This window comes from Agelaius phoeniceus, chromosome 6, assembly GCF_051311805.1.
Source record: "Agelaius phoeniceus isolate bAgePho1 chromosome 6, bAgePho1.hap1, whole genome shotgun sequence".
In the NCBI taxonomy this organism is placed as follows: Eukaryota; Metazoa; Chordata; class Aves; order Passeriformes; family Icteridae; genus Agelaius; species Agelaius phoeniceus.
The window spans coordinates 59,932,989-59,960,363 of NC_135270.1; the positions used below are offsets into that span (position 1 = coordinate 59,932,989).

Sequence of the window (27,375 nt, forward strand, 5' to 3'; positions counted from 1 at the left end):
ACAGGGAGGAGTGGAGAACTGTGATCCAAGGATCATGTTCTGCCAGTGTGAGCAGCACAGGGGAAGATAAAAATTGTAGTAGAGAGCATGGCTAACCTTGGTCAGCAATGATGTGCCTAAAGCTGAAATCCATCACTGTTATAGCCCTGCAGGAGCACAGAGAGAGATAGAGGGAACCTAACAACTTTATGAGTAAGAAAATCCAGTTGCAGCAGCAAGGCTCAGTGCCCTGGCATGGTGCAGGTGCTGTGTTTTTGTTCTTTTTAGCTCCTTTTTTCCCCTCTGCCTCAGCATGCCTTCCTTTCTAAGGGCTCTGCTGACCTCTCCATGTGACCCTGGCTGTCTCTGCTCTCCATTGCCTGCTTAGGATGACTTGTCACAAAGTCCCCTCACACTGTCACCTCCACTGTTCTGAGCAGCCACATCCTTTCTGCTCATTTCTCAGATCTCTGCTCAAAAACCTCATCTCCTGTTGAGCCTCCAGACCTCCACAGCAAGTCTTAATACACAAAGACAATCTCTTGAGATTGTGTCTCAGGGCTGAGCTGATGCTCTGCTTTGTGCCTCTGTTCTTACTGTCTGTGGGAAAAGAGGTGCTAGGCTGGGTGACTTCCACAGCAAGCAGCAATGTTTAAAAAAGTGAGTTTTCCTGAATGTTTTCACTCTCTATTTTCACTCTATTTCATCAGAAGTGACCTGAAACTCCTGCTTTTCATCAGGCACCCTGGGGAAGCCCTGCTATGAACTATTCCTTCTTCTTTGATGCAAAACACTGAATCAGAAAGAAAAAGTGTTTCCAGTTGGGTTTTTTTTTGACCATGGCTAGCACAGTGGGGTGCTGGCTTGTCAGACACGTGGTATGTGATCATACAGTCTGTGTGCTTTGGAGTCTGGAGTTCATCTGGAGCAGCACAAAATCCTGTCCTGGGATGCTCTTGACTGTGCTGTGCATGAAAGGTGTTGAAGCAGAGACCTGTGGCTTTGGTCAGTTGTAGTGTTAGATACAAATCCTAATGGAACTCATGGCCATAATGAAAAAGAAAAGAAAAAACCCACACTAGAGGGTCTTTTTCTTTTCTCTTTTTCAAACTGAAGTTGCATTTTTGGCCAGGATGCACGGGAACAAGGCCTGCACATCACAGGGACACCCACGTGGAGCTATGACAGGTCTAAGTTTGCTAAAAGCAAACTCACACATGTCTCAGCTGGATAACCTGAACAGGCTGGCCCTTGTTTCCAGGATGATCACCCTAAAATCTTCCTTCTTTTGTCTGCTAGAGTGAATGTTGTGGTAGATCATTCTACCACATGTGCTTGTCAGCCTGCTCTGCATATGCTTAGCTGTGCTTCCACAGATAGAAAAACAGGGAGAAAAGTATCAAAACAACTGGAAATATTTCATGTTTGTTCATGATGCCTCATTTGAGTCTCTGGGACTGGTAAATAGGTGCTGAAGTCAAAGCACTCAGAGTGTGTTGGTGTGAGGAGCTCTGGCCAGTGCCCTCAGATTGCTGGAAGAGCAGGGCTCAAAGCTGTGCAGACTTTGAAAACATTGGCATCAAATCCTGCCAAGGAGGAAACTTTGTGAAATGAAGGGGAGGGGAAAAAGAGAGGAGGGAGATGGGGAAATGAGCTGTGACTGTGCAGCGTGGCTGTCCTGGGACTGCTCCTGTGGTCACCTCTCTGTGACCTGCCTGCTCCATCCCTTCCTTCCCAAACCCTTCCAGCTGCGTGATCCTCCTCTCCCTGCCCCTCCTCCCTCCAAACGCTTGAAACCTGAAATCCTCCTGCACTTCCCTGTCAGTTGTTGTTCATGTCAACTCAAAATATCTGCAAAAAGCCAAACGTGGAGCTCCTCCCTTCTGGTTCCCATCCCCCCTGGCACGAGGAGCCAAAAACCGTGGGAATGGTGTGTGGGGAGCTGCTCTCATCCTTCAGTCTACACTGAAGGTAGTTAAGCACTGAAATTAATAAACAGGAGGCTTTGAATAGACACCCCCCCGCCCCCAGCTGCAGTGTATTTTTCTTGTGGGAGCACTGATCCATAAAGTTTTGAGTGGAAGTTGATTTTAAAATGCATCCAGTTCTGGCTGCAGGCATCTGGCCCGGGGTGGAACAGGGAATGGCTCAGAGCTCTGTGCTGCCTCCTCCTGCCCTGGCTGCGGTGCCCAGAGCTGTGAGCCTCTGGAAGGGATGGATGCACTTGGAATGTGGGGCTGGGGCACAGATGGGTTTATTTTCCCATGGCCACAGGAGTGGAGCATCCTCATGATGGCTTTACAGGGAGCAGAGGACTGGACATGGGCAAGTTCTCAACCTGCCTGGTGATTTTGGGGTGTTGCACTTTCAAGACTGTTCCTTTTTCAGAGTTTAAGTTCCATTATCTTCTGACTATCAGCCCCATTTCAGCTTTCACAATGCACAGCTTCCAAATCAGCTGTTCTTTTTTTTGTTTTGTTTTGTTGTTTTTTTTTAACAAAGCCTGGCTTAGGAAATGTCCCTTGAGACATCTGTGAAAGATTCTTGCTTGCAAAGCTACCTACTGATGTGCTCCTAATTATTGCAATCACATTATTTCAATGATGCCTCTAGTACAGAGGATTTTCTCTTATCTTTTCACATACAGGGTGTTTGTATTTGGATTTTCTTTGGAATTGGAAGTTGTGAGTAGAGTTTCTGGTGTCTTCTAGTGGGGTGTACTCCCTCTTGCTTTAATAAAGGGTGTATGGCCAAGGGAGAAGCAGTTTGTCTCTCTTGCCTGTCATGAGACACACTGAGAGCAGTGCTGAGGGTCAGGATGGGATTTTTTAAGCCTTTACTGGGGTGTTGCTGCAATTGTCTTGTTCTTCTGGCAGTTTTAAGTTTCACACTGATCTTTAAACTCCAAGTATCTTTTTGGGACTGACTAGAATAGTTTTGGGGGTGTTTTTGGTCTGGTTTGTTTTGGTTTTTTTTCCATTTCAGACATCAGGACAGGAGGAGGAAGAGAGGGCAGGTTTGTGATGAAGTCACTGGGCAGCAGCTGAGGCCTCAGCTCAGTTCTGAGGTTGCCTGCTGTGCTACATTGGCTGGCATTAAACCCAGATATTGGGGCCAAGTTCTAAAACCAGCAAGATGAATATTAGAACAGCCATTGTTTTCAGTGGGGAAATGTTTTATTGATTTTTTTTTTCTTTTTCCATGGGGAGAAAACCTAAATAATTTAAAGCATCTCAGGCTGTGGTCTCGTTTTCCATTCTCTGTTAGCTGCTATTTCTGATGCCTGTTTAAAAAACATGTGAAGCATCACAGTTCCCTAACCTGGCACTGTTTCATGCACTCCTGATGCTTGCCTGGCTTAGAGATCAGTGAAGCAAATGAATCCAGAAGCTGAAATGCTTTTGAGCCAGGCCCCTGGAGCAGAGCAGGTCAGGACTGCTAGAGATGGTGGCTTTTAGAGGGCTTGTAAGCACCAGACATGCTTACTCTGGAGAACTGAAAGGAAAACAATAAACTTTGGCTTCTGAAATGCCAAAAAGTCAGCAAGAAACTGTTCCCTCTGACTTTAGTTTAGATTGCTCAGAGCAGTGATAAATAGAGGGTCAGTGTGCACATTAGTGGATTGGTGTAGGTGGTTAACATCATTCAGGAGCTGTATTTTCAAACAGCAGCATCTCTGTGATGCTTTAGAACGTCGCTGGTTCCTTGATCTCCAGGAGTCTGCTGATGTTGAGTTCCTTCCCAAGGGACTGAGCTGGGACAGTGCTGGGCTGGTTTTGGCTTTGTCCATGGTGGATCTCAGAGCACTTCTCAGGAATCAGTTATCTGATTTTCTTAGGCCCCTGTGCAGCAGATAAAAGCCACAAATCCCTCTGCCAGCTGAACTGTCCCAGCAGTGTGGCTGTCACAGGGTCTGTACATGAGACAGTGAATGGTTTGAACCATGTCCTACCCAGGATCTGGTTTCCTGTGAGGACAGAGGAGTCTTTCATAGTGAGATATCCCTGTCAGTGCTGCAGCACCACAAGGTCCCTTCAAACCTTGATAATGAAGGGCAGAGTGAAGCTCCAGCCTCTGGTAACGAGCAGAGTGCTGCACTTTGATATTTTCTGGGAAGAAATCAAACAAGAAGTTGGGTTGGCTCTGATATGAGCACAGATATATTGTGGATGTGAGGAGAGGGGGAGGTTTATGTTGGATTTCAGGGAAAGGTTCTTCCCCCAGAGGGTGCTGGGCACTGCCCAGGCTCCCCAGGGAATGGGCACAGCCCCGAGGCTGCCAGAGCTCCAGGAGTGTTTGGACAATGCTCCCAGCCACAGGATGGGATTGTTGGGGGGTCTGGATTTGGGTTTGGTGATTCAGTGATCCTTGTGAGTCTCTTCCAACCCAGGATATTCTATGATTCTCTCTGTTGGGGACTGCTAGGATAACCTAATGCTGTGTGGAAAGCACAGTGGCCAGGAAATAACAGTGTCTCTGGGAGCTGGCTGTGCATGGAAGGGGAGTCTCTGTGCTGGTAATCACATAAAAATGAGTGGGAGCAGGATTCCCTTCCAGACCTGATCCCAGAGGGGCTGTCTAGAGGAGCTCAGCTCCCTCCATGGCCCACAGGCTGAGGGTGCCTCAGCAGGGCACTGTGAGCTGTCCTGTGTGACCCTTCCCACAGGCATTCTCTGGCCACAGGAGTTTGGGTGGGCATAGCCAGGTGGCAGGAGAAACACTGGGTGAGTCTGGCTGCCAGAGCAGCCTGAGCACTGCGTGCAGGGGTGTCTTACATGCAGGAAAATCTGTCTCCAGGGTGTGTAAATATTGCTCAGGGTGTGTCCCTCCCTCACTGTGAAAAACGCCAATCGCTTGGTTTTAAAGTTTTAAAAGTTTAATAGTAATAAAATGGTTATAAAAATTGTAATACAGTTAGAGTAATAATAATTTGGACAATTTGAATTAGGACAATATGAGACAATAGAGACAAAGAGTTACAGACAGTCCGGGTACCTTTTCTGGGCAAAATAAGCCCAAAAAAGGACCCACATTAACAGAGGATTAACCCTTAAAAGCAACAGCCTGTTGCATATTCATACACCTCATCCATGATGCAGAAATTCCATTCAAACACAGGATTCTGTCTGGGCAGTGTCAGCTTCTTCCTCTGAATCCTAACAGCACCTTCGAGGCAGGAAGAAGTTCATTTCTTCTGATAATGGAGCAATAAATTCTCTTTCTCTGAAAGATTCAGGTGTCCTGTGGCTGCTATCTCGCTACAAGTCCTTTCTTTAAAAAAAGTATCCTACATAGCATAGTTTCTATTTTAACATTTTTTATAACCTAAAACTATATTTAACACACTACTTAAGAGAATTAATACAGCATAACTTTCTAACACAACACATATAATATTCATTTGAATATTTGCAAAAAGCCAATCATAAAATACGCATTTTCCACACCCACCAATTAATTCACATGGAAACACCTTTTAGGCTCAGCTGAGCTACATTTGTCAAACTTTACCAGCCTATTTGTTCATTTAAGGGCTCCAGTTTCCCACCTGGGTTCTGCCCCCAAAATTCCCAGTGTGCCCATTGCACACATCCATTTCAGTGGTAGCACAGCTGGAAATCCCTGCCCTGCTGCTGTTGGGAGCAGCTACATCCTGCCTGTGGGTGTGAGAGAATTAGCTCTAAATCTCATCATGCACACCTGGAGTGTGGCTTGGAGCACACAGGGATGCTGGAGCAGTCAGCAAAGCCTGGAAGTCCTGCTTGGTGGCAGATTTTGCACTGGTTGTGGTGGCCACTGGGAGCAGGACAGGAAGCAAAAGGCTTGAGCTGCAGTCAAGGCAGAGTTAGGTTATCTCTGCAGGGCAGTGAATCTCTCAAACACGTTGTGAGGTCACTTCAGGAGGGTTTAAATTGCAGGTCAAGCTCACATCATCCTCCTGCAAGGCTGAGTGGATCCTCTGCCAGAGAAATGGATTGAGTGACCTCTGGAGGTGTCTTGTCAGCCCTGTTTCATCATTCAAAGCTGTAGTTTTGAAGAATAACTTTTTCCTTTGGGAGGGGGTCCAATTACATGAAATTAGATTGCAGGCATTGCCCTCAAGGCCCTTAAAGGCTTAGTCTGGTTGTGGACTGCAGCAAGGATAGGTCAGAAAGAGGATTGTGAAGGGGGTTTAGTGGCTGAGCCTTTCAGCTCCATACTCTCAGCATTGGTGGCCAGCACCAGGGATGTCCTGGAGAGCTGGCAGGCAGCAGAGGTGGGGTGAAATGTGTTTCTCCTCACTTTCATGGTGGTTTGTAGGATTTGAGGTCTCCTCTTGAAGCGAAATCTGTCACACTGGTACCATCACCACTGAAAAAATTTATCTCCCTAAAATGCTCATTTACTTTGGGGTTTTAGCCACATATCACACTCAGTGGGCTGAATTTATCTGCCACATAGCTTTGCTCAAGTCATCCCACTAAATATTTCCCCAGGGCTGGCTCTCAGCCTTCAGCAAGGCTGCTCTAGGTGAGTTGTACTTGTGTTGTTCCACTCTTTAGGTGTAAATCCAGCGTTTCTTACAAGTTCTGGCTCCCACAATCTGTGTCTGTGATCAGCCCCAGAGCCAGAGAACTTCCATGCAGTATTTTTAGTGGTTAAGTGACCAGTGAAAAAGCCTAAATCTGGAAATAATTAAACTTCTACTTTAATTTTCAATGTCAGCTGAATACTCAAGGGAATTTCAACATGATGTATGAATAATTAACACTAGCAGTTTAAAGCAGCTTTCTGGCTAAGACTAAGCACTATGCAAAGGAAGTAAAATAAAAACACCCTTTAAAATTTCCTAAAGGGAAAAGGAAAGGTAAATAATCACTTAACCTCCCGAGACTCTGGTTGAGTCTGAAACTTCCATTTAAATTACTCTGTCAATAATTTAATATTTTAATTGCCACAAAATCATGGAATTCAGTTACAATTCCCAGAGCAAATTGTGGCTGTGTCCCCCCTGCTTGTGCTCCTCATGTCCTTTCATGATTATACATTTTAAGGGCAGTGGCCCAACATGTTGTATGTGTGCCTGAAAAAATCTGGTTTAAAAGTGAAACCACAGTTTAAAAAATTTCATTTAAAAGCTGAAAGTCATATCCAGCTTTCTGGAGGAGGAGTTTTGTCCCATTCTAGTATTTTTCTGAGCATGCATCACTTGCTTGTGTTGTGCCATAGGGATGAAATTGATACACTGGGAGGGAGAGAGTTGGAGCTGGTGCTGCAGCTTTCCATCTTTGCCTCTTGATTTTGTATGATTCAGGTCTTGATTCTGCTCTCACCAGAACTCCTACTTGTCTTCTGTGCTCGAGTTCCTTTTCAAGCAAAACAAAAAGCACAGTTCTGCATTAAATACGTCACCAGGAGATTGTACTGCTGTGCATGCTGATGATCATAAAGAAAATACTGAACAGATTTACTTTAACTCTCTGAAGAAATTCACTTCCAGGCTGAATGCCAGCATGAGAAATATTGGCTTAAAAAGGGGCAGTTTTGGAAGGTGATAAAGCCCTGGAAATAGGATGAAATTTCCAAATGCTCCAGAGCTATAACAAACAGCTTGTGGTAATAAAGAGCTGGCAAGGATAATCCCTGTTTGAGAAGAGATTCTGGAGGATGGAGCAAAATACAGTCACTCAATATCAGTTTAAAGTCTGGCCTTGTTTTTTTGTGGAGTCATAGAATAGTTTGTGTTCAAAGGGTTCTTAAAGAGCATCCCATTCCAACCCCTGCCATGGGCAGGGCCACCTTCCTCTGGACCAGGATGCTCCAAAGAGCAGAGTTCCTTACCTGTGTGGCCAGGTCATTCAAAGAGCTTCTTTTGATGGTGACTCACCTGGTTAATATCCATCAGAGTCAGTCTGCTCAGTGAAGAACAGCTCAGCCTATAAATCTCTTTTCTTTCTGTTGCTGCCTTTCAATGACAACATAATTCCATTTAATACATTCTGCTAACACTTGGTTAGTGCTCTAAACTGAGAGGAGATGGGCAAAAATGGATACAAATGCATCTTGGCAATGATTCAGCTGGATCTGAAGAGGAATATTAGAAGGGGACAGCGTGTGTGTGAAAAGCCTTACTGAAGGAGAGCCAGTGAAAATACACTGTTGTTGTGTAGCTGTGGTCAGGCAATCTGACAGCTCTGTGCTGCAAAAAGCAGGATAATTAGCACTTTTTCCTTCAAATAAGGGTGTTTTGGGTACCTTTGATTTCTCTCTCTCTCTGAATTTGTTCCTAGCTCTTAAAATATTGTTTTTAATTGCTCTTTTCTTTGCAATAATGAATAATTTAGGCTCATAACATGCAAGAAACGCTATTCTCCCAGACTGGTTTCAAATGTACTTTGCAAACCCAAACCAAACCACTTCATCAGGTGCTGAATTACAGCAATATGTCACTGCAGACTCTTCCTGTCTTCCTGCAAGTATATCCAGATACAAATATATCCAGTGTCTGCCCCAGAGCACGCTGTGGGAAGCTGACTTCATCCCAGCTCCATTTGGCACTGCCTGGAGATGCTGATCCATGACCTTGTGATGCCTCAAGTTTTAGCTTTTCTATTTCTCAGATTCTGTGCTGCTTTAGTGTGTAATTCTGAGCTTCATATTAGGACATAGTAAGCTCTCTGCACAGAGCAGGGAGACAAAACAATTCCTTCTCTAGCTGGGGACCAAGGACAAATGATCCAAATCTCAGGCCCAAGAGCACAAACAAAGTGGGCTGAAGAGAGAAAAACAAGAAGGATGGGACTGCATGGGCTAAATTGGACAATGAACTCCAATAAGCAAATGGAGCAGTCATTCCTTTTGTGACCATTTTGGTTCATCTTGGGTGCAGCCCTGGCTGGGCTCTTGTGCTGCCTAAGGTGGATCCACTGAGGCCTTTTAATAAATCCCTGCTTTATTCTTTAACTCCTCCAGCCTCTGTTCTAGGTCAGCCTTCCCAAGGCTTCACTTGCAGCCTGGAGAGCACCTTGTGCAAGCACGAGGCAAGAAAAACAGGAGAGTGCAGCTCGAGTTGGAGGCACTGCAGGTTTCCAGGGCATTCGTGGTGCAGGAGGGGTGTTTGTGCTCTGAGGTCAGGTGTCCAGGTGTCCAGGAGCAGAGAAGTGCCAGCCTGAGTGGCACAAGAGGGAGCTATGGACTCTCCTGAGATGCTGCAGGGTTCCCCCAGGCATGGAAACACGTGTGGATGGGCAGGAGAAGGAGCCTGGGAGCCCAGGAGCCTCTGGAGAGGCAGGCCAGGCATCTGCTGCGCTTGCACTTCAGGGTGGTTTTGCTACTGGTTAACCCTCAGTGATCTGGAGAGGAAGTTGGAAGGGAAAACGTCTTCCCCAGAGAATGCAGATAAAAAATAATAGATGGTTAACACCTTGGCTTGATGATTTAGAGGCTTTTTCCAACCTAAATGATTCTGTGCTTGTTCCTGAGTCTGATGCCATTGTGGAGATATGAGTTAGATGAATTACTAGGAATTACACCTGCTTTTCTAGTGTTGAGCTTCACTGCCTGTAACTTCCTGTTTATTTTGAGTAACACCTGGCTGTAACTCCATGTCATAAAGAGGCAATCCTTTAAATTTTGCATTATGTGAAGCTCTGTAAGCATCAGCTCCATCAGCAGAACTTCCTGCAGGCTTCAGATCAGCTGCTGGGTGAGTCCAGGGCTATCACCAGTGCTTGGAACTCTGCAGATTCCCAGTTTCCATATTCCCTGTCTCAGCCTCATTTTCTGGATAATAGCACTGCTCACATCCTCAGGTGTTCTGGAGCTCTGCATCCCTTAACCATTGGTCCATTCCCTGCTCTGTGTGTTCCACTGTGCTTCTTCTCAAATATCTGGTGTATTTTCACTGGAACAACATTGCTGCTTTCCTTCCCCCTCTCTTCTTTAAAGCTTTTTCAAACACCTCTTGCATTTTTGTCCTCATTCTTGCCTTTCACCCCAGTTCCTGGGTGGATACTACGTGCTATACTTGATCCAGTCTGAGCTATAAATAAGAAGCAGTTTGTTGGAAAGTAAAATTAGCAGGCCAGATTTTCAACCACGCTTCTAAATCTGTGCCCAGGCACCTCAGAGTGTGCCTGTCCTCATTTCCTGAGGTGCTGGATCCTGTTGTTACCCTTGATTTCAGTGGGGATTGGTGATGCTCAGGACTCCTGGAAATCAGGTCACTTTCATATTTGGGTCCTGGGCATGGATGGAAGAGCCTGATCTCCACAAGTGTGTTGTCAGTGGAGGGATCAAGGCATGGACAGGTTGGAATTTTATTCCAGGTCAGAGCCTCACCAAGCAGCAGAGTGAGGTGGGGGATTTGGGGAGGGAGGTTCCTGTATGTAAAGGGTAACATGAAGTTCTCAATGGGTGACTGTGGAGTCACATCCCTGTGGTGACAAGTTGCAAGTTCTTGAATTCACAAATCACAAAATCCATCATTTCACTTTGAAATGTGGTCGCAGGCCGGAATTGTTACCCTGATCTGAGCATTGCTGGAAGGGAATCATCTGCAGATCTGCTGCAGGAATGTTCTGGTGAGTTATGGCTGGAGGTAACCAAGAGCTTTGTCTCCCTGTACTGGTCCTGATGGACCATTACATGCTGCCAGCTCCATTCCCCTGCAGTCATTGCAAGTGTTGCTGTCCATGGGGGTACAACAAGGATTCAGTCAGAAGCCTGAGATTTTTTTTAAAATAAGAATCTGGAATTTAGGCAAATGGAAAAACACAGCTGTGGGTACATCATGGTGGCTCCTGGGTTAGTCTTCAGCTCCAATCAAATTGTCCAGCTGAGTGTGTAGCATTGAGTTAGCACACTAATGAGCACAACTAGAAATGCCCACACAGAGAATTCCTGGTCTTTGATTTTTGACAAGCAATGAACTGGTGGAAATCAGAGCAGGGAGAGTTTGGTTGTGCTCCTGAAAATGCACTCAATCTGGGGGGTGCTGCTGTTTGTGTTTTAAGAGTGGGCATTACCCCAGTGATTAAGCTAATTGAAATCTCAATTTCCAGCCAGCACTGCACCAGTGCTAAGGGAAATACTTTAGAGGTGCAGATTTTCATATGGATTGTTTCCTGTTCCAGGGAGCTGCTCCCGTGCTGCAAAACAACCAAAGTACAGCTGGAAATGCTGTTGGAAGCAGCAGCTCTGTTATTTTCCTTCCTGGGGTGGAGGAACTCAAGAATGCCACCCAAACCACTGCTGCTGGCCCGGCTGGGGACACGGGGAGCATGTGCCACTCTGTCTCTGCTGTGGCCAGTGCCATGTGTTAAAGCTCAGAGGGACTGGGTTGGTCTGGGAACTGGTTGGTCTGGTTTGGAAAGACAGGAGTCTGCTAAGGAAGGCAGGAGCCTCCCCTGAAATGGAGAATATAAACCCTCCCCACCCTTCCAAATTGCTATAAATTTTAAATTAAGGGGCTCTCAGGCAAAAAATATGGGAGCAGGAAATAACAGTTCTTTATTAGAGAAGAAAATAAAAAGATAAAATAAATAATGCAGTAAACCAAAACAGCACTGCCAGAGTCAGAACCCAACCTGACACCCTGTGGGTCAGGGTGTTGGCAGCAGAACCATTGGAATTGTGGCTCAGCCCTCCTGCAGTGCCAGGGGTGGTTCTGCTGGAGCAGGGATCCTGTAGAAAAGGGTGTAGTCATCCTCTGAAGATCCAGTGGAAGAAAAGGCAGCTGCTGTTCCTCTGGGAAATCCAGTGCAGAAGCTGTGCTGGTGTTCCAGAATCTCCAGATTATATCCAGGTAGGAATGCTTGGCTCCTCCCTCTGGGCTCACATCTCCCAATGGGATGCTGTAGTTCTTATCAGCCATGCAGTGACATTCAATGGCTGTTATCAGCAGGTGTCCCCTCCTGAGGGAGGAGTGGGTGTGGAAGAGATAAGGAAAGCAGCCCACTGAACAGAAGACCACAGCCATCCAGATGGCAAATAGAATACAAATTGCTTGGCAGTCCAGGACAGGAGCCCTGCCTGGTGCTTTCCAGCCTGGTTTTGAGCCCTCAGCACACGCTGCTGAGCACCAAAGGATGGATTGCTCAGCAGCTCTGCAGCCTGCCCTCCCCTTCATGCTTCCAAGGCTGCTGAGCCAGGCAGGTGTTGGGAAATGGGCCAGGAAACAATTAATCTTTGCTAGTTCAGGAATTTCTAGAAACACAGGAGGATGATCATCAAAGAGTGTGGCCCTTGTGGCAACTTGACCCATGCCCTGGCAGCTCATGCAACAGAGCATCATCAAGGGAGGTGATGGATTTGTTCTGCTGGAGTCTCCTTATGGGTTCATCTTGCTCTGGGATAGGTTGGGAAAAAGGGCTCTGCAAGTGGAAGAAGTGGCCAAATCTCACCAGAGTGCTGACATCACTTTTGCCTTTCAATTTGCTTTGTGCTTTAGGGAAAAACCCCTACGTGTGGCTTGCCTGGGAGCAGAATAAGAGGGGGCTGCAGCTGGAGCTGGAAGGGAAGGAAAGACAGAAGAGGGGCCAGTTTGATGGATGTTTGTTGACACTGCAAAGAGAAATACTTGCTTTACCTGCCACCATGAAAAATAGTTCTGGGCTTTTGACTGTGTTTTTGGCAGCTGTGCTTTTGTAATTAAATTCTGCCCCTGGTTAGGAAGGCACAGGTAGAGGATGATTAAAAGCCTCAGAGGATGTGGCTGCTGCATTTCTCTGTTTACAGCTGTGTTACCCAGGGCTCTGCTCTACAAAACCTGAACATACACAGAGTATCAGGCAGAAAGAGTATCCAAAACAGGTTTTCTTTGTTAGCTCAAGAGCCTCCAACTTCTCCTTCTGAGCCTCCTGTGTGCTCCTATGCCAAGAGAAGTACTTGGCATCCTGTTCCACTGCTCTGAGCTCTGCTGGAGGAAGAGCAGCTGCCTCACTCTGCATTTCCCAAGCCCTCTCCCAACACAGCTTTTCCCTCTTTGGGAACAGTGTTTACACAGCTACTTCAAGCAAGCAGGGATTACAGAGAAAGGAGGTTAAAGCTGAATTTGGCTTATGGGGTTTCTGAAAGCTTCCTCTGTTGCCAGCCCCCTCCTGCTGCTCCTTCTGGGATCCTTCAGGGTGGGTCTGGTCTGGTGAGGATCAGGAGTTCCTGAGCCTGGAACTCAGGAGCTTGTGCTCCTCTGGAAGGAATGAGGGCTGTGTTTCTTTATCAATTTCCAAACTTAGTTCATGGGCTGTGCATGCTCAGCCATTTCTTCTCCTGTTTTTCAGCTCCCCTCTTACCCCAACAAAACCATCACAAGGTCATTTGGGGATCAATTTCAAAACAACTTTCCTTTTCCCCATATCAGAGCCCAGCTGAGCATCACTCCTCAGTTCTGGGGTTACCTGATCCAGGCAAGGAAATCTCACACAGTTTAAGGCAAGATGCTGCACCTGGGTCAGAGCAATACCCAGATCCTTCTATACTTTTACATATTGCTTTTGTCATCCAGGAGAGTCATGTTAAACACAGTGGAGAGGGCAGGGGTCAGGGGAACACATGGAACAGAGAAAGGATTGGTGAAAGAACAAGTGAAATGAAACCCTCTGCAAGGTCCTTTTGCAGTAATTGATAAGTTAATGCTGAGTTGCTTCAAACCCCAGGAGAAGAGAGCTGGAGAAGCTCTCCTGGAACAGGATTCCTGGAAGCAGGGAAAACCATCCTGGGTGGTGTATCATGGAGTAAAACCAGCTCAAAATACCACTGGTGGGATAATCCCTGAGGGAAAACTGCTGTTCAAAACAGAGCATGGAGTGAGGGAGGCCCACCAGCTCCACTTCTAACAGAGCTGGAGCAGAACAGGGTGACTTGGAGATCCTCAGGGTAAGTTCATTGGGTATTCTGAATCATTAGAGCAGTTTTTGTGGCCACTGAATACAGACCTGAGTTGCTGGGTGAGCTGCAAGCTGGGGAGGTTCAGGTGAGCATGACACATGGAGATCTGTTTTTCCCTTTTTTCCTTTTTTTTCCTTATTTCATGCTCTTGAAGTTTTGGTGGAGAGAATAAAAAGTGTGTTCAGTCTGACTGAGCCTGCCAGGAATCTGCATTTGTACCAAGTTCCTGCAGAGAGAGGCCTACAGGCATTTTACGTGCATGAAAAAACTAATGCAAGGTTTTCTTGCTGTCAGGACACATCTGTAGGAAGCAGAAGAGTCTGTGTGCTCTTCCAGGGCCTCTGCACCATATTCCTGCATTCCCATTATCCCTGGAGTGCTCCTTTCTGACACCAGGGTGTAACCAGGTGGGGGTTGGTTCCTTCTCCCACATAACAAGTGGCAGGACCAGAGGAAATGGCCTCAAATTGTCCCAAGGGATGTTTAGATTGGGTATTAGGAAAAAAATTCTTCACTGAAGGGGTGGTCAGGATTTGGAATAGGCTGCCCAGGGCAGCAGTGGAATCACCATCCCTGAAAATGTTCAAAATACATGCAAAATCTGTGGACAGGGTTTAGTGGTGAGCACAGTGGTTCTGGGTTAATGGTTGGACTCCATGAGAGTTCTTATCCAACCCTAATGAATTTATTAAGTAATTTATTATTTCTGTTATTCTATGATTAATCATGATCCCCATGTCCCCTAGAGAGCACTTACTGGGAGGAGCCCTTTTGTGCACTGGATATCAAAAACATTTGATATCAAATATTTTGATATCAAATGTTGTGCTCTGACCTACTGCAAGTCTGGGGCAAAACATTGCCAGGCAGTCATCAGGGGAAAGAAAAAAGGTCTTTAAAAACCCTTTTCACTGACATGGATTTCAGGTGCTGAAAGATTTTGGAAAAAAGGGGCAACCCCTCCTTAGGTGTTTAGAAATAAGAGCTGAGTGAGCAGCTCTGTCCCACAGGCTGTGGAAAGTTGTGTTTCCCCTGCTGAATCTCTCAGGGGTGTGTATTTGGCCTGCTCTGGCCAAATAGTCTCTGATAATCCATGACAATCAGGTACTGTGAGCAGAGGGGCAGGGGATGTAAGGGAACCCCCCTGGGTGCCACATTAATTGTTGGGGACTGAGTCCTGAGAGCACAGCTCATAATGAGAGATGGGCTTTTCAACAATTCCACACAATCCTGCCACAGACTCTGATTTACCTCTGACAAGTTCAACCAGGGCCAGATCAATACTGTGCTCTGTGGCAGTAAATAGGCTTGATTTTAAGCATTGAGTAAGAATTTATTTCAGATTTAGGGTGGATTTTTAAAAGGGTAGAGTGCACTGGCCTTTAAAGGCTGTGGATGGCTGCTGGATCTTGCTGGTGCAGATCTCAGCTCCTGCAAAGCCTTGCTCAGGCAGCCAGTGAAAGCAGGGGTACATCACTCCCTCTGATGGCTCAGGTTTTAGTTTTTCTAATTTTCAGATTCTCTACTGCTTTACTGTGTACTTCTGAGCTTCATATTATGGGATGGTGGGCTCTCTTCACAGAGCAGGGAGACAAAACAATTCCTGCTCCAGCTGGGGACCAAGGACAAATGATCCAGATCTCAGCCCAAGAGCACAAACCCCGTGGGCTGGAGAGAGAAAAACAAGCAGGGTGGGACTGCAGGGGCTAAAGCTGGAATGGGACAATGAACTGCAAGATGCAAATGGAGCAGAACTTATAAAAGTGAGAGACCCCGTGCCTGGTTGTGCATTTTGTGACCATTTTGGTTCATCTTGGTGCAGCCCTGGCTGGGCTCTTGTGCTGCCCAAGGTGGATCCATTGAGGCCTTTTAATAAATTCCTGCTTTATTCTTTAGCTCCATCCAGTCATTGTTCTAGGTCAGCCTTCACAAGGCATCTCCCCTGGGAACTGGGAGGAAGCAGGGAGCTTCTTACTGGGAGCAGTTTTACTTGGAACCACCTTGTTTGGAAGCACCACTCAGTTCTGGGAGTGCCCTGAACACCTGGGCAGACTTTTCATAAAAATACTTCCCATATCCACCAGGTAAAGCTGGTCTGACTGGGCTTCCACTGTCACTGTGGAGGTGTCCCTGCTTCCCCAGCCCAGGTGGGGATGGCTGTGGGGAGGGTGAGCTCTCCAAGTACCCCTGGAAGAGTTTTGTAGTGCATGGGGCTGCCAGTTCCTCTCTGGAGAAGAGACTTTTCAGGTACCCATAAAACCACATTACTAGGAGGTGTAACCATCCTCAAGAAATGCAGGATCTCTCCAGGGAAAGCCTGTTCCACTTTTATCACCCATTTTCTGATAGAGTTTACAGAATGGGTTGGAATTAACTTTTTAGGACCATCCAATTCCAAACCCCTGCCATGCCAGGGACACTTTCCACTATCCCAAGGTGCTCCAAGCCCCATCCACCCTGGCCTTGGACGCTTCCAGGGATCCAGGGGCAGCCACAGCTTCTCTGGGCAACCTGTGCCAGGGTCTCACCCTCCTCACAGGGAGGAATTTCTTCTTAAAATCCAGTTGAAGTGTCCTCTCCTCACTCAGCTTGCTGTGTGTGTTTAGAACAGAGCCCATGTCCCTCTCTCACACTGGCAAACCATCACCAGCCATGAGACAGTGCCTGAGTCCTGTCTGCTCTCATCACATTGAGTCCATCCAGACACTTGGGTAATTGACCCAGGGAGAGTATGAGGAACCAGACTAATTATGGTGAATGCTCAGCTTCAACATTTTCTTTGTGTCACGACTGTTTAATCCTCCCTTAATCCCCTAATGCTGCTCAGTGACTCTTCTTGTGTTATCTTTATTGTCTTGCTAATAAGATGTTGCACGTAGCAGAGATTTACACTGAAAGGTATTAAGGAGGATTATGTGAAGATTTGACAAGAAACATTCACAATTGGTTGGAGATTTCTGAGTACCCAAATTTTTAATTTCTATAACGCAAGAATTTTACTGTTTTTTCCAATAATTCACAGAGAATTTCTTCTGGAAAATTCAAAAAGTTGCTACTGTTCAGAAGAATTCTCTTGAACTGCAGCACTGGTTATGTTCAGGCTGCTACTAGCTGTATTTGTCATCTGGTTTTATTTGTTTTTTTTTTTCAAAAAGTGGATTTGAGGGGCAAAAAAAAGAGGGAGAATTAAATTATGAAGGGCAAAAAAAGAGGGGGAATTAAACTCACATGGGATCTGTCTCTGCTGGACCAGGTACACATGAGCATCCTCCCTACTGATGGACTTTGACACTCAGATCACAGATTTCAGAGGACTCTGTGGGTGCTGGAAAATGTTTTGTGCTGAGCCTTTATAACCACAATTATTCAACCTCCAGCTCTTAAGGCCTGGCTGTGGAGGAGCAGGGCTGATGTCTTGCAGCTGAGATTTTGGGCTCTTATTCCACCAGCAGTAAATTGATGTAGCTGGAATTTTGCAAGAGCAAAGGCACCTTTCAGTTGGGTCAGCACTTAAAGTGGAAAATTAAAACACTTTTAAATAAAATAGCAGAAACCAGGGGGAGGTAGATTTTATGTTTAACTCTCAAGAGCTACTGGAAATTAATCTTACTGTAGGGCCTTAAACAGAACCAGCCACTGAATCAGGATTTGGTCACTTTTCCTTCAAAAGCTACAACTCTGTGTGTTCAGTGTCAGGCTGGGACACAGAGCTTGTGTCCTACCCTGTGAATCCCTGGTGCTCTGCCATAAAAGCCTTTCCCAAGACTTCACATTTCCCTCAGGAATCTTCTGTAATTGTCTGGTGCTGGTGGGTGTGAGGCTGTTTTGACTTTCAGGTATCCATTCCTTCCAAAGGAGACACACAAATAATGAATAATAAATGGTACTTGCTGACAGCTTTTCTAACATTTCCTTAGCAGTGGTCTTGTATTCCCTGTTCTGCAGAGATTGGAAAACACCACCTGCAGTGATTTGAATGCAGTGGTGGGATGCTTCTCTGGGAATTCTACAGAACATTCTAACACCCATTCTGAGCTCTCAGCAGGCTCCCTTCACCCTAGTTTTCCTTGTCAGCCCAGCTAATAATAGCTGGTCTTTATTATTAGCACCTCTTTGTTATTAGCTCCATGAATAGAGGTTGAGTCACAGAGTCACTGAGTGATTTAGGTTGGAAAATACCTCCAAGATCCTCCAGTCCAGCTGCTCCCCCAGCACTGCCAGCCCACCACCAACCCCTGTCCCCAAGTGCCACATCCTCATGGCTTTGAAATCCCTCCAGGGATGGAGACTCCACCGATTCCCTGAGCAGCCTTTGCCATGGCTGACTTTTGGAAAATGGACCTGCCCTGAGCTCTTCAACTCCATCCATCCCAGGCAGCCTGGTCTGAAAATCTTCCAGCACTGGGAATTTTCTGCCTGACATCATCTCATGGAGTGCTTCACTGTGCTCCTTGTGGAACAGTTGACCTGCTGTCCCACTGAACTTCCCATTAATGCAGTCAAAGCCTCCTGGTCCTGGCCTTGTCTGCATGGATATGCCCAATGAATCCTTTCTTTTGGGCAGGAAAATGCACACGAGGATGGCTGGAACCTGATGATCTTTAAGGTCCCTTTCAGCCCAAGCTGTTCTTTGATTTTCTGTCTCCTCTCTGTCTTGTTGAAGTTGTTTAACCCCCCACACACATGTGGGGTTTTTTTTAAGCCTTCTGAATGCTCTCATCCATTTTCGCATCTTTGCTGAAGCTTCAGGTCCTGCTTCAAAAGCTCTGGGAATTCTGCACCCAGCCTTTAAAATCAGAAGGGCTGGGAAATGGAATGCAGCACCACTAACATGGTGACAAACTTCATCTTATGGTGTAATTTTCCTTAATAATTATTTATATTTCTTCATCCCAGAAACTTTCTGATGCCATGTGGAGTGGTAGGGGTTGCAGTGTTGGATAATGAAAGTTCCTATCCCTACCACAGAACCTGCCTAGACAGGAACGTGCTGGTGGCTAAATTTTGGGACTGGCCAGCCCTGGATTTCTAGCCTGCTATGCAATTCTGATTTATGGTATTGCAAGAAGCCCTAAGCCATCTCATGAACTGCTGGCTACCCAAAACAAAGCAAATATGAGGAGTGATTTACTGCCACACTGACATGCTCTACAGTCACGATGACAAGCACAAAATGGAAGTTTTCTCAACTCAAATGCTCTCTTGTGGTAAAGAAGAGGCACTTCATAATTGCAGAACCAGAAAATGGAGACAGCTTATTTCACTCCTGGCAGCTTTGTTAATAAAACATTGGGAAGGCAAATAATTACCTGACATGCAATTACATCCAAGCTGTTTTCCTTGGGAAAAAAAACCACAATAGAAGTGTTGGGCGTCTGATTTTATTATCCTGTCTGGAAAGGCTGCATTGGATATTTGGAATGGATACTCAATTTATGCTTTGTTGTTGAACTGACTGAGTGCTGCTTGTCTGCTTGGGCTGTGTTTTACTGCCAGGGAGTTTCAGAGTGGCCAGGGTGAAGTAGGAACCTTTCTCCTAAACTCTTAAATGTGGAAAGAGTTTGAAATGCAGGTTGGGGAATGTCCAGATTTTGAGTTTTTCAGAAGCTCGTGGCCTTACCCTGTTGCCAGCACTGCTTCTCAAATGATCAGATCACAGAACCAGAGAATGGGTTAGATTGGAAGGAACCATAGAGGTCACCAAAATCCTCCCACCTCCAGCAGGAGGGGTGGGTTGTGGGGAGCCTGGTGAGCTTTGCTTTCTCAAATGAGGTCTGTGCATGCTTCAGGTGAGATTTCTGTGTGTTCCCCATGAGTTTCTTGCTCTTCACAATTCCTGGTGAAGAGGAAGAAACTCATGGGGAGTTCACGACTTCACTACCCCTAATTTCAGTTTAGGGGCTGTGGGTAAAGCCCCTAAGCTGAAATTCATGATGGGGTACTAAACACATTTTGTCTTGGTGTTTCAGGATTAGGATTCATCCAGCCTGGCAGAGCCTCTGAGGCCAGGTGCAGTGTGTGCATAAAAAAAGTCCCTCTTGAAAGAAAAATTTCCTTTGTTGTTTTTCATCCAGCTAGTTTCCTTTCCTTCTGATTCTTCTGTAAATATGAATGAGTTTCTAGTGCTGGAGGTAACTGTTCAATATTTTTGTCAACCTGAAATTATCACAGAATGGTTTGGGTTGGAAGGGACATTAAAACTCACCTCATTCCAACCCCCTGCCATGGGCAGGGACACCTTCCACTATCACAGGTTGCTTGGGGCACGTCCATATTTTTTTCCTTGCAAAATATTGAAGATGCATCAAAGTTGATACATTTGCTGTTTCCATGAAACACTGCATGACTTTTATTAAAATTGAAGAATTGCTCTCCATGCCCACAATTAATATTTTTCCTTCCTTTAATTGCATTAAGAGTTTAATATTTCTTGCTGTATGATATTTCCATATTCCAGCAGAATAAAAAGCCTAAGAAGCTGCTTTTCCAGCTCTGGAGACATCATCATGTACTTGCTGATCCTTGTGGGTGGGTGGTTTATGTTTCAAAATTTGCATGATTAAGGAAAACCTGAGGTTTATTTTAATTGAAAATTTAATCCTTGTGCTTCCCAGGAACACTCTGGTTGTCAGGTCTATAAAATCACTTAGTAAATAAAAATCTTCCCAAAAGCACCGTAGCAGAAGATGTTGCTGCTTCCAAGTCAGTTGAGTGCTTGTGGAGGGAGGGGGTGGGGGAATGAGATGTTTTTGGGTTTCAGGTGCATCTTCTTAGGCCCAGAGGAAGAGGGGAAGGAGCTGGGACTTCCATTAGGCTGAGACACCAACATGTGATGTGGTTGGTGCAGTTGAAGATGTCTCTGCTCATTGCAGAAGGTTGAATTAAATGAGATTTAAAGGTCCCTCCCAACCCAAACCATTCTGTGACAGAGGACCTGGCCACTGGTAGTGATGCATTAGGATTTTAGCTTTTATGTTGTTTGAATTCTGTACTGCATTACTCTAAACTCCACATGAAGTGTTAGTTACTGTTTTTCACATTTTGGTCGGACAAAACAATCCCTCTAGGCCTGAAATCCAAGGACACCCTCCAGCCTCAGGCCCCAGAAGTGTAAATAAAAGTGAATTTGAGGGGGAGCAAACTGGGGGTGTATGACTTCATTACCTGAAGCTGTACTTGGAGGATTAACCCCTGATGTGTAAATGGATCAAACTTAAAATTGTCTGAAAAACTCGTGACCACTGCCCAGCTTGGGTGTAGCCCCTCAGAGGCTCTGAGTGCCCAAGGTGTGCCTATTGAAGCCTTTAATAAATACCCACTTTATTCTCTTAATCTTGTCTAGCCTCCTTTCTAGGTGCCTTCTACTCCAAGGCATCAGTAGCCAAGGGACCACTGGCTGTGGGTGGTTGTTGGAATCCAAAATGCAAGGAAAACTCTCAGAAATTTGGGCCTGTAAGCCAAAGCTTAGAATTAAACACAGGATTTGATCTGAGACCTTGGAAGAGGCTTCCAAACAAAGGTGCTGGAAGTGAGAATGTGGATTTATAGTTTAAAGCAGAGACACATTAAGAGGAGGAGAGTTTAGAGTTTTAGAGTTTAAGATATAGAAAAAATAAAAATAGTTACAAAGGTTAAACAAGGAGTTTAGAATGCAGTACTGTAGGTTTGTGTGCCGTGATGTGATTGGCTTAGAAAGCTTACAGTGTAGCATGAGTTCTTAAGACAAAATATTTAAGGATTGGGTCAAAAACATAAATATCCTTGTTGGCAGTGTTTTATTGGGGAATAAATCCTTAAAAGGTCTTGTAACATAGGGTCTTGTGACCTTCTGAACCATGCAGTGAAGATGTGAGCTGAGCTCACCCTTCCTGCCCGTGTAGGAGATAAGAAAATAAATCACATCATCTAAAAAACTCAGAGGTCCCATCTGTAACTCCTTCAAAATTCCTTCCAAAATCCCCATAGGTGGTCTGAGTGTTTTGGACTGGTTTCAGTGGTGTGGAAGCTGCTGTCCCCCAGCACCCCTGCACATCTTCACATTGTCAGCTTGAAGTGGACATTTAGCTGGTGCTGTTTATCTTATTTCCAGGACTTGCCTGCTAGGGAAGGCTGAAAATAGATCACATTGTGTTTTTCTGTTACAAAATCAGGGTATTAAAGAGTGAGTTCTTGGGCTCATTCACTGAAAATAGCAACTCATGTTAATGTCAGCCAGAGATCAGTGTACAAACATGCAACCCCCAAGGGCATTAAAATGGCTTCAGGTTTAGTAGGTATTCCTTGCAGTCATTAGGTGAGATTTTAGAGAGTTACTCTACTTCTTGGCATTTGCAAAATACAGGAAATTCTGGTTAAAGTCCAGTTTTGCCTCAATGAACAAAACATAAAACATATGATAATGTAGAGTGCCTTCAATGTGAACATTCTCCATTAATTGACACCTGCTTATGAGGGGTCACTTTTGGATCTGGTTTAGCATCTTTGGTGCCATGATTGTGGCACACACTGGTGGGGCAGGAGAACCCTCCCCTGCCTGGCAATCAAATGCTTTGCTGATATTCTCAATGCTGAGCAGGGATATCCAAGAGTTTTTAAGCCAGTGAGAGTTCAGACAAAGGACTTGAGAGTTTGATTCTTTAAAATCCATATAACATGACTGGGCACAACAGAGAGGTGAAGGGTTCTTTTCTCTGCGAGCCTTGGAAGTTGTTTTGGATTGAGTTGTTCAAGAAGCATTTGCTGCATGTTTCTGATTTTGTTAGAAGCAAGTAAAAGTTCAAACTGAAGTCTTGACTTCACTGTACATAAAAATTCCTTTGTAGGATACATCTGTTTTGATGTCAGTTTGACTGTTTGTCTCTTCTGCATCTTGCATCTAATTTGTATTCCAGAGGGATAAAATGAACTTGATAATGGCCTTTTAGCTTGTCATCTTAAAACACAGGCTCAGCCTGGAAGAGCCAATAAAAGTCTTGTTTATGAGAGTCTTACAGTCTAGTGATTGGGAATGGACTGATCTGCTGGCTGCAGGGACATATGCAAAGTGGATTTTAGATGGATCTTGCAGCTAGAGGTGTTCAAAACTAGCAAACAGCACAGTTTTGGATATGAGCGCTACTCTAAAATCAGTTAAAGTCAAAGAAACACTTTCATGTCTTTATCCAGCATTCTCACTCTGTGCTTCCCATTGGGAGCATCTGCCCTTCCCAGGGTATCTAAAAGCCATATGAGCAGGTGGGAGCAAGTCACATTACTGCCATCACAGCCAGGGGGAAGAAGTGGGTGGCTTCAGGGTTACTAATACCAGGTTATAAAACACCTGTAAGAGAGGAGGCTGTGAGTTGTCTCCTAACCCTACCACTTTCTCACCACTCACTTCATAAAGATGTTGGTATAGCTGGTTCAAACTTTGGCACCCAAAGTCCAATGAGATGGATCCCATTATCAACATGGAAATTCATTGTTCCAGGTCCTTATGCATCTGTTTTCCTTTAGCTGTGATGATCTGCCCTCCTTGGGTATGTTACACCACACCTGTCATCCTCTCTGGATCAGAAAACCTATGGTTGCCTGGAGCTCAACTCCAGCTGTGATTGCAGCTTCAGTGAGAAGAGTAAATAACCTTTACTTGTGCAGCAGGTCCCTGAAATATGTATGAGTAGTAACTCATGCCAGCAGAGTGGGGCAAGCCAAGGAGCAGAGTGAGTTTGGATAGCATCAGCCCCTCTGTGGTGGCAGCATGCAAGGCTCGTTAGTGGATGTGATTCAGCACTCCCCAGCCCTGACTCTGCTGCCAGGGCTGGTTTGCTGTCTGGTTAGTGAGTCAGCAAGCTTGCAGCTTCACCCTGCCCTTGTCTGGATGAATATTTACTGAGCCCAGGGACACAGAGTGCTGCAGGGAGGGTGGGGAGAAGCAGACGGGGTCTGGCATGAGGAATCTGTGCTGAGACACGCTGTGGTGGGCTCAGTGTTGGCCAATTCACGCCTTATTCACTGATTTCCTTTCCTAATAATGCTGGTGCTGGTCTGTTTCCAGAGTTTAGTGAGTGCCCCATCAGGTGTGGAGGGTGCAAGCCTGCAGCCTGGGTGATCTTTTACACTGCTGTGATTGTGATTCACACTGCAGGCTTCCTTGACAAATAGGGAATCCTGAGGGAGAGTAATTTGGTATGTAGATTGATGATAGAATAATTTAGATTGGAAAACACTTCTGAGATCATTGAGTCCAACCATTCCCCCAGCAGTGCCAAGCTCATCACTAACCCATGTCCCCAGGTGTCAGAGCCACACATCTTTCAAATCCTTCCAGGGATGGGGACTCAGTCATTGTCCTGGGCAGCCTGGTCCGGGGCTTGACAAGTCTTTCCATGAAGAAATCTGCCTCCCTAATATCCAATCTAAACCTCCCCTGGCTTAACTTGAGGTCATCTCCTCTTGTCCTGTCTATTGTTCCCTGGGAACAAAACCCAGCCTCCCCTGGCTGCACCCTCCTGTCAGGGAATTGTGCAGAGCCAGAAGGTGCCCCCTGAGCCTCCTTTTCTCCAGACTGTTCTCCCCCAGCTCCCTCAGCTGCTTCTCCTCAGACTTGTGCTGTTATTATTTATTGTTTATTATGAGGAGCATCACCCTGAGAATAAGAAAACTTAAAACGTGTTCCAGGCTGAAAGCACAGAACTTGAAGCAAACAAGAACATGTGAAGAACTGCTGTAAAGGTACCTGGAAACTTAGTTTGGTCTTGAATTTTGGAGGGAAACCCCCATATTTTTCCACTCTGGTGCCTTGCATGAACTCAAGGTGAGTGAGGTGGCACAAGCCTGTGGATTTTATGTTGACTTGTAGTATGGCAGTAGTTACTTGGAGTAACTGTTCTGCTATCCTGGTAAGTCAACCATCACATTTAACTTGTGGATGTATTGGAGAGAGGGACAGAGCTTCCTCCTCTCTCTTCCACTCCATATTATTTTACTCTTTTCTTCAGCACATGTAGAGCAGAGATGGAGAGCACAGAGGAAGGAGCAGAAATGTAGGAGCAGATATAGATGGCCAAAGCTCACTCTTGTGTGGCCTGAGAACTGATGCTTATCAAACTGCAATCTTTGATGGAAGTTCTAAGTACCAATTCCACATAGTTTTAAGCAGTTTTGTATCTTCTTTATTTCTTGTGCAACTGTTTTAGGAAGCAGAGATGGCTGGGGGGAGGTCCTGAAAGATTGCTTTGAGGAGCTGAATTTGGCTTCTGACTTAGTGTTGAAACAATGGCTGATTCTCCTTGGAATAAAAAAAGGCAGCAACTCTTAGATTCAGTCACGTTCTGTTGTTAGTGCTGAAATTGTCTGGAAGAAATGTCTGGAATTGCCTGACAGTGTCTCATGCATTTCATCCTCACCATTGTTAAGGTTCATTAATGATTCCATTATAAACCCCTATTTGCAGAAATGGCTTTCTAAAAGCAATCTCTGTGTTATATTATTATGTTGTTTATATTATATAAATGCTCAAGGACTAGACATGTATTAATAGGGAGCCTTGTGATTGTGGAGCCAGCAATTACTTGACTGGTGATTACTCCATCACAAACTCTGCTGACTCTCAGCACTTCGGACAGGAGAATAAAATTCCCTCTGCAAATTGGGAAGATAATTTCCTTTGGAATGGTGGTTGTTACACAGTGCTGGAAATCCTCTGAATGCAGATAAGCAGTTAAAGCCAGTTAGCTCAAGGCAGTGCAGTTGATGTTTTGGAATAGACTGTCATGGTGGAGAGCCTTGTGAGTCACCAGGGATATAATGAAGATGCTAAAGGAGATCTCCAAGCCTTTCAGAGAACAGGATGTGCTGGGTGACAAACCAGACAGCTGCAACCATTTCTCTGCCCTGTACTCCTTCCATGGTGTGTCCCACTGGGTGGGATGGCTGTGGGAGTGGGATGAGGTACTTTGTCCCTCCTTTCCATAGGGTGGGATGGCTGTGGGAGTGGGATGAGGTACTTTGTCCCTCCTTTCCATAGGGTGGGATGGCTGTGGGAGTGGGATGAGGTACTTTGTCCCTCCTTTCCATAGGGTGGGATGGCTGTGGGAGTGGGATGAGGTACTTTGTCCCTCCTGTCCATAGGGTTAATCACTGTCTCTTGCCTACTGTGTCACTGTGCCCCAAGAGGAAAATGAGGCCACTCAGTCCCCAAAGAGGGACAAGAGAGCAGCTTTACAGGAATGTTCAGGGCAAGATCAAGGGATCATGTCCTGGTGGGTTGCTCCAAAGACCCAAGAATCCCCTCCTACCCCTCTGGGTACAGAGGAGTCACAGGCTGCCTCTTCCATGAGGATGCCACAGGACAGTTCTCCCCATGTGCCATCCTCTGCTGTGGCTGCATCCTGAGGATGATTCCAGCTGGGACTCTTCTTCCTTCCCTCTCCTCCCTGAGGGTTAGGGAAGGGACCAGTCCTTGCACACACACCCCAACCACAACACATTATTGTCTAAATCCTGTGAGATTCCAGCATGGTGCTTGAGGAAGCCCAAGATGGAGAATTCTAACCCAGCTATTCTTCATCCTTTTCAAACCCCTTTAGTCTTCCCTAGAGCCAGTGGCTTCTCCCTCTTTGGTGGGATAGTGAGGAAAGGAGGACCAAGCCCTGGGCTGAGAATCTCCACTCTCAGCTGCTGTCAAAAGCACAAGGACTACAGATAAAAGGGCTACTACCCTTAAAAATTCATCAACTTTGCCAGCAGATTCTGGGAGAGCTAAGCTGCCTTTCTGGTCGTTCCCTTTTTGTTTCCCATTGTTCCTATAGCAAACACTTGAATATAAATGCTAAATGTTTCTCCCCACAAATTCTTGGATAAAACTTGATAGTTGATCTCTTGGTGAAGAGCTCTGGAGCCAGGGCTCTTTAGAAGTGTCAGTAACCACTTCCTGGCAAAGGAAGCTCCCAGCACAGTGCTGGTTGCACAAGGGGATGAGATCTTCTAAGAGTTCCAGAAGTTGTGTGGGTTGACACCGCTTCGCTCAGTGAAACTTCTCCATTGCTCCAAGTGAACAACTTCCAAAAATATTAATAGTAATAATAAGGAAGTAGAAGAGAGAGAAGGTGTCAGGGAAAGAAGACCTAACATGTCCTGACTGTCTCAAGGGAAGTGAGGAAGAAATGTAGACCAGCCATAGCCTATATATATATATATATATATATATATATATATATATATATATATATATTTCTGTATCTGTCTAGGTTGTGACAATTTTTGTAGGGTGTTAGAAGAGCCTCCTGCAGTACCACTGCTTTATTATCAGACACAGACCTGGATGTCACCTGTTCTTTTGCCCAAGGCATTCCTGATTTAGCAGCTCTATAGGAATACCATTATTCAAAGTTTACTTAAAATAATTACTATAATCATCCGTATATTGTCACAGTGTAAGGAACCAGAAAATTGCATTGCATAATTCCCTCGCAGTTGTCTGAGAAGTCTCCTGTCTGTGCTGTGTTGCCAGCACAGCGCAGAGGTTTGATGTGAAATCCCAATTTCCTG

At 45.5% G+C, this 27,375-nt stretch overlaps 1 protein-coding gene across 2 annotated transcripts in view; it reads left to right on the forward strand.

The window, feature by feature from the left end:
• Positions 1 to 27,375, forward strand: part of SLC35F4 (solute carrier family 35 member F4) — a 118,009-nt gene that overhangs the window by 55,102 nt on the left and 35,532 nt on the right. The window lies entirely within an intron of this gene.